Source organism: Daucus carota, chromosome 2, assembly GCF_001625215.2.
Source record: "Daucus carota subsp. sativus chromosome 2, DH1 v3.0, whole genome shotgun sequence".
Lineage (NCBI taxonomy): Eukaryota > Viridiplantae > Streptophyta > Magnoliopsida > Apiales > Apiaceae > Daucus > Daucus carota.
This window is the reverse complement of record NC_030382.2, coordinates 32,460,448-32,468,505: the sequence shown is the minus strand read 5'-3', so window position 1 is coordinate 32,468,505 and position 8,058 is coordinate 32,460,448. Positions and strand designations below refer to the sequence as shown.

General features: G+C 34.9%; 1 long non-coding RNA gene across 5 annotated transcripts; it reads left to right on the top strand.

Moving 5' to 3' along the window:
- Nucleotides 1–2,115: 2,115 nt before the first annotated feature.
- On the top strand, nucleotides 2,116–5,520 carry LOC135150157 (uncharacterized). 5 transcript variants are annotated; one of them, XR_010288458.1, is made up of 6 exons: nucleotides 2,133–2,279; nucleotides 2,798–2,950; nucleotides 3,558–3,673; nucleotides 3,866–3,993; nucleotides 4,139–4,179; nucleotides 5,071–5,520. It is a non-coding gene; the product is annotated as an uncharacterized LOC135150157 (long non-coding RNA). The 5 variants fall into 5 exon arrangements; XR_010288455.1 differs by having other exon boundaries at nucleotides 2,798–3,075; XR_010288457.1 differs by having other exon boundaries at nucleotides 2,116–2,240; nucleotides 2,798–3,673.
- Nucleotides 5,521–8,058: the final 2,538 nt, after the last annotated feature.

The window sequence follows — 8,058 nt, the reverse complement described above, 5'->3', positions numbered from 1 at the left end:
CTGAAAACAGAGGCACACCAACAAATCTAACAAATCTGACTGAAAATAGAGCCAACCAACAGGGATAAAAACAAGGAAACTAACTTACATCATAAAAATTAGTTTAGTTCATCACGAAACTAAGAATCAAATTAAATTACATCGTGAAAGTTGAATTAGTTCAAATACATCTGGCATGTAACTAGTCGTGTCCTCGTCTAAATCAACATCCAGGAAATTCGGCACAAAACACTCATTCTCAATTAGTTCTACTTCCACGGATCCCTCATTTTCTTCATCATTGTCCTCATAATAGTTTTTCTCGGGTAATTTCAACACCACGCACCATAGTTTATCAAGAGGATCATCTATGTAACATACTTGCTTAACGTGTTTCGCTAACAAAAATGGATCATTAAAAAACCACAACTTATTCAAATTAACCAATGTATAACCCAAGTCATCTTCCTTTGTCCCTTTGTTCATAAAGCTGTTGTAGTCTAACTCCCATATACCTTTATAACTCCATAAAATGTAGGTGAGGCATGCTCAACAATTTGATCCTCACCCTGCACAACCATGGTATCAGCTTGTACACACACGCCACTGCATTGAACATTACGTTTATCATCACGATCTTTGGTGCTAAAGGTAATCCCATCCATTTTGTAACCATTGTATGTAGGGACATCCTTTTTGGGCCCATCTGCGATCCATCTTATTTCTTGTGATATCTCCTTTTCGTCGAGCAAATCTGAAGCAATCTGCCAAGGATAACATAAAAGTTATAAAATGACTTATGTGACAGTTTTAAAAATGAACAAAAATGTTATAAAGTGCACATAATACCTTCGCTCTAAACCATTCTGGGAATAGATCATTTTGCTTATTCTTTAGCCACATTTCATTATTTTCATTTGCCGGATATTTAGTCATCAAAAATGACATGTGTTCACTGCATACAATTAAAACAGACTATGTAAATAATAACACAATGATGTATAATATGAGGATTAAGAAGAAAATTAAGAAATGACTTACTTAAAATATGGCCTAACCGCAACCGTATTTTGTAAAACACATAAATGGGCTAAATGCAAATCATTGTCGCTCGGAGTTATAACCGATGCACCAGATAAAGGCCTACAAAGGGCATCCTTCCTGTGCCTAACATTTTTTGGTAACCCAACAGTCGCTTCCTCATGGTTCACCAAACACTCAACAGCTTCTTCTGCAACATAGGCTTCAGCAATGCAACCTTCTGCACGAGCCCGATTCCTTATATATCTTTTAAATGTCTTCTTATATCTCTCAAAAGGATACATCCATCTAAGAAAAATTGATCAACAAAGCTCTATTTCTCGTACAAGATGGACCGAGAGATGAAACATAACATCAAACAAGGAAGGGGAGAAGTATTTTTCAAGTTAGCACAAAGTTTCCACCAGCTGGGATTGCATTTTCTCCAACTTATCAACCTCAATAACTTTACTGCAAATTGCCTTAAAAAAAGACAGAAAGGCATATTTGATATAACAGATCAGTTTTCTATTGATGTTGTTGCATTTTTAAATTCTTAAAACTAACACTCACGATGAATCATTGGTCGTCTATCAATCAGGCTTTTATGTTCCTCAAGCCAAATAAAAAACAATTTCAGTCTCATGATTCTGCTCCAACACCATCTTTGGCCATGATAGTCACCTTGCCAGAACATTCATCAACAATTTCGGTCTAAAGGGCATAGTAAAGACAAATGCTATAAGCTTATTGGCTAGTCCCTGGATCATCCATACCTTCCAAATAATAAGGGAAAGAAGAAATTTACTCGTAACAGATTTGCTAATTCTTCTGCCAAATCATATCACTACACCATAGATTGGATATAACAACCACTCAAAAGAAAATTTTCTCAAAATCGTTTCGATTGAAAAAATAAAATCAGTATATTGCAATGCCGAAAAAATCGTTAAAATAAAATTAAAATTTCGTTATAAATTTCAGAATGAATAGTCTATTGCAATGTTATTAATATCATTGCAATACTTGTTATTTTTTGGGCCAAAAAAATTGGCGGGCCAGTGAAATTTTAAGAGCGGGATCAATAAAATGTTTTTGCGGGGTTAATCAAAACAAAGCAGATTGAGAAAAAAGAAGACTCATAAATAGTTGACTAAAAGCGGGCAACGGAGAGAGAGAAAACAGGAGGCGATAGAGATAACAGATCGAAGAAGGCGAGAGAGATTGATCGAAGAAAGCTGGTAATAGAGGGATCAATTTTCTTTCCCTAATAACTTGAAGTATGTCATGATTTAGATTTGTGTTTAATTGAGTTTGTACATGTTTCTAATTGAATTTGTTCAAGCGTTTAATTGATTATATGTTGTTAATTTGGTATTAGGTTTGTTCAATTAAGGGTTTATGTTCTTAATTAGGTCTTGGTTTTGTTTAATTAAGAGTTCATAATTTGGGGGTTTGCTTGTTGGTTAATTTAGGGGTTTAATTTATGGCCTAAGTAATGGAGTAATTACTCACCCATGGTAATGGAGTAATTTATCTGCTCTGATTATCTACTTTGCGTACCATTAGCCTGTTGTCGTGCAAATGGTAAGATATATATAGGTGGTCCTCTTGATATATTTTTTTGATGATTCATTTTGATATATTGTCTCATGATTAGAAATTGGCTTTCATTTATCTTTGGTATTTAAGGGCATCTGCAGTATTTGATGGCCTTATTTGTTTGATTTTTGTGGACAAAAAAAGAAATGGAAAATGTTACGTAACAGGGGTGCCTAATGTTGTATCATTCTTTTAGGGAGGAACTCCACCTATACGGATGGAAATTAATCAAGTGGAAGCAGATAGAAGATCTCCTTGGATTACTGGCACAAGGGACCTTACATGAACATCACTTTTACCAGGAACTCCCCGTTATGACTTCCAGATATACCCACCTCATCCCCAACCAGTAATATACCCACTCCGTCACAGTAAAATGTTAATGAACAATCCTTAAACAGAATACTTAGTTCTGCTGTTTACCTCCACTCTCTCTGCTAACTCTAGTTTTGGAAATCTTGCAGCTAAGTCCTGGTATTTGATATGATGTGTGGTTTATAATTTGATTTTACTAGATATGGCCTTATCTTTTTGAGAAGGTGAAACTTGGAGGCATAAATGTTATTCAGACTTATATTTTTTGCGACATATATATGAATCAAATTTTCATCTTTTGCATCCACAGTTTAGGCAAAGTTGAAGTATATAAAGTAAACACAGGCCATGTTTATTTGAAAGATAAATTCTATATAAGCAGATGTGATCCTATGGCCATATAATTCAGATGTTCCGAGCGAGCTTAACATGAAAAATAAAGAACTCTGGTGTTTAGATCCCTCCAAACAAACATGGTCATACCCATATGTAGGATTTGAACGTCATAGTTCTTTACTTTTCCCGGCAAGCTCTCTCTTGGAACATCTGATATTCCAATAAAGCTAATGAATATTTTCTTAGTTCTTATAATTCTTATATCGTGTCATTTCAACAAAATAACTGTGATACTTATGTACTAGATCACCCATGGCTTCGAGAGGGTGGCGAAGCATTGGACAAGTCAGCAAACAGTGCGGTTCTTTCTAGGATGAGGCAGTTCAGAGCTATGAACAAGATCAAGAAGCTTGCACTCAAGGTCCTATTTCGTGTTAATTCAGTTAAATAAATCTGCTACAAATCCTTTTTGAAACGAATAAAGGACTTGCTCACTCAAGTTTTATATTTGAACTAGAGGTCATTGCTGAAAATTTATCCGCAGAGGAAACTCAAGACTTAAGCATACGTTTACTAACATGGACACAGACAATTTCCTTTCCCAACATGTCAGGCTGATGTCGATAGTAACGGGACAATCGATTACATGGAATTTATAGCTGCGATGATACATCGATACACACTGGAGAGGGATGAACATCTCTACAAGGCATTCGAGCATTTTGACACAGACAACAGTGGGTAAGTAAATCTATGCAAATTGCCAGTTACATCTGATTCATCTTGTATTGTTCTCCCCAGTCCATACCTGTTTTTTTTTCCTGCCTTTATAATGAATCAGCTGATTCTTTTGTTGAAATGTAATGTGTTGGAATGGGTGATGCAGATACCATTAAAGAAATATTGTCTGAAGTTGACTCAGATAATGTATGTTGTTCTTTTCAGTTCCAACTCTATTATGCATAGTTGATCTGAATCTCGATTTAATAATCATGCTTATGTTGCTGACTCGGCTGTTAGGGGCTGCAAGATCGGTTCAGTTTGACTCGATTTTAGCTGAAATTGTTATTAATTAAATCATCTTATAACCGTAACCGAATCACTACAAACAAGATTTTTCAATCCGGTTATTGTTTGTCGACTACTGATTTTGCCTAATTATAAATTATATTATAAACTAGATAATAATGACATTTTAAAAATAGAATAAGAAATAATTGAAATTCCTTGTATGATATTAATTTTCTTATTTTGAAATTGGTAATGGGTTACAATTTGCGGCTTGTAAAAAAGAAGCACTGTGGACACTATCCCTCACTTTAGATACTAAAATATATCAATTAATTTTGATTTCTCGGGGAAGACCAATACATGGGAATAAGAGAAGAAATAATATACGTATATAGAAATGGCTTGCCAGAGCTCTTGCTGCGAGTATTGTAGTTCCTTTTAATCATGGTAGAAATTAACCAATAAAGTTTATAATCAACTTCATAAATCTCTTATTCTTTATACCATTGAAGTACCCATTTTTAACATGACAGGGGTATGGATACTCGGACTTCACTTTGGGCGTAAATACAAACAAATTATAAGTAGTTTCTAGTTGGTCACTTGGACATCAGCTATGATATGACAACTGCTGTGTCAGTAACTTTGAAATGAGGCGAATTGTGTTACAAATTGTTCTTTAGTTGTAATGTGCTCTGTTTTCACTTTACCATCATTGTGTTATATAGAACTTTACATGTGTATACTGTCATGGTTGATTATACAGTTTGTCAATCTTGACATTTTCTATTACTTTGTGTTAGGAAGACCATGTAATGGTGCTGATGTGCTACCAGATTTGGTTGGGGCTTTGAAGCTTTTGTCTCAAAAGCAATAACGCTCTGTAGACCTATATGAACTTGCACAATCCACCGAAATTGTTGTTGAGGAACTTGCCCTGCACCAGGCTCTTAACAATCTAATTGAGGGCGTTTTGTTGATTTCCAGAGATGCCCCAGCACATTGTGCTCTTGGAATAATCAATGACAATGGGCTTGATATGTCAAGTCTTTTGTTACTTATTTTTTGTTGATCAAAACTTTGGTATAATAATATAGTGGTGTATTTTATTTAACATTCTAGACTTAGGATTGTTACTGCTCTTGGTTGCGGTTGTGTAGGCATGGTTAGATTTGTGATGGGTAACATTCTTACCTTTTTTAAGATGTTCTTGTAATGAACATTTAATGGCAGATTAATATAGTTTCGAAATAGTCATGTCAAATTTTTTTTATTCATATTATTGCAATATATGATTATAATGTTGCCTTAGAGGTTACTTTTGCTTTTGTAAATAATTTAAATTTGTTGCCAGAAGTCCTATATGGCAATGTTTAATTAAAGAAAAAGTGTTGCAATTATTGTTGCAATAAAAGAACAAACAACATGACTTAAATATCATTGCTATAGAAGAAAAGTTGTTGCAATATGTGGCTCTGGCAATAATTTGAACTTGTTGCAATACATGTGTTAATTCATTGCGTAAAGGGCCCTATGGCAACGGGGGCAAAGTTAACAGTCGATTTTTTGAAAATCATTGCAATAGACGCTATTGCAATGATTTTTTATAATATAGCAACTATTTTCAGGGGTTGCTAAATGCAATCTATGGTATGGTGTATGATTTACAGGTTACATCCGCTCCTGATTCATCTACAGAATCTCAGCAATTGTCCACTAAAATGGAGGCCATGCAGAATCAATTAAACACTCTTTTGCAGTCTCTTTGATAAGGTGCCAACTTCTGATGTTTCTTCCTCTAATTCATCTACTCAATTCAGCCTTGCTACTCACAATGCAGGTACAAACTATTCTTTATCTGCGGCACTTCATACTTCAACCTCTGCTTGGGTGCTCGATACGGGTGCTATGAACCATATGTGTTGTAGCCTCACTTGTATGCATGATGTGTAGTTGTTAGACATCCCACTCTCTGTCAAGTTCCCAAATGGGTCAACTATCTTGGTCATATATACATACAGGGTCTATTTATCTCTACACATTGTCATCACTTGTCACAGACGTATTACACATTCTGTCTTTTACTTCCATTCTACTTTCAATTAGTCATCTTTCGGCTCAAAAAAAACAGTACCATTTAGTACTCTACTTCTTCCACTTGTTATCTGCAAGATCAATACCAGACAAAGGCATTGGTTTTTGGTAACAAGATTGATGGCTTATAGCAGCTTCTCAACAACATTCCACACTCTACATTCAGTGATCTCATCAGTTATCTCACACTTTTTGGCACAAACGACTCATCCATGTTCCAATTAATGTTTTGTCCAAAATACAAGCTTTAGATTGTTCTACTGAACAACTGAATTGGACTACTTGTCCTTTAGCTAAACAATGTCTTTTACTAATAATCAGTCTCATGTGTTGACTCCTTTTAAACTTTTCCATTGAGTCTTACTTCAAATATCTCCCGCGTTAATGTTACAGGTTAGTATTCCTCCCTTTATATGTTCTCGCTTCTACTTACCTCATTAATCGTATCTCGACCTCTGTCTTAAAGTTTGTGTCACCTTTTGAAAAACCTTTACAACAAGACTCCAAAAACTCTTATCTCAATTAAGATTTTTGACTGCAAGCACACATGAGTGTACATTTTACAGATAAATTTTTTTCACGTGGATTACCAACTGTTTTTCTGGGTGACTCCATGACACAAATGTTATAAACTATTTGACCTTCTCACCATCCAGTTTCACATATTTCATCATGTCATTGTGAATAAAGATCTCTTCCCTTCTGCTACCTCCAAGCACTTTGACCCACCATTTTCCACTCGTCCCACCTATGCTGATGATGCATATCTTCAGTTCCAGTCACACCTCCTTTTGTCAATGACCCCATTGACACTTTTTCAGAGTCATCCATATCACAATCACATACTACACCACCTACTACCGCTTTTTCTCCAACTTCATCAACTACTTCTCCAACACAACTTCCATCTCCTCTGGAAGATTATATCACTCCAAATCAGCCTTTCCATCCTGCTACACAGTCTTCTTTGCAAGCAAACACCATTCTTTTAACATATCCTAGATGCTGACAAATACAAATACTTTTAACTATCTGTCTGGAAATATGACTTCCAGGGGAAACAATATTTCCTGGTTTTTTGCCATCCATGTCAGAGATGAATACCTGTAACATCATAATACTGAAGATGTCACCAGACTACAAATTACGCATATGTATAGAAATATATAAATCTAAGAATACAGGATATCTAATTTAGTCCATATCATGAACCTAGTCATAAAAAGAAATATTGTGAAGAGATAGGCTATATTTCTTCTTATCCTTAATAAAAAACTTGAAAAAGTGAGAAAGCAATATTTAAACAGGGGATTTAATAAATCACATCATACAAACAAATATGAAGTTTGAGATCAATGTTATAATTCACATATGATTTGATGATGAATCAAGGGAAAAGATGATATATAGTTAAATTAAAAGTCTTGCACTTATAGTCAGCTCAAACTAGTAGCTTATTAATGTTACGATCACTGTTTCTTCTGTTCTTGTTCTTGATGTTCTTGATGTTCTCATGTTTTCTCTGTCATTGTGATTGTGTTTTAATCGGGACTGATTTCATTTGTTAGGATTTGTACTTCACTTAAACGTCTTATGCTAACATTGTCCTACATAATCTCTCTGATATGGCTAATCTCTCACCAAACAAAAACAACACTGCTTGTATCAACACACACTCTGCTGATAACACATCCACAATCT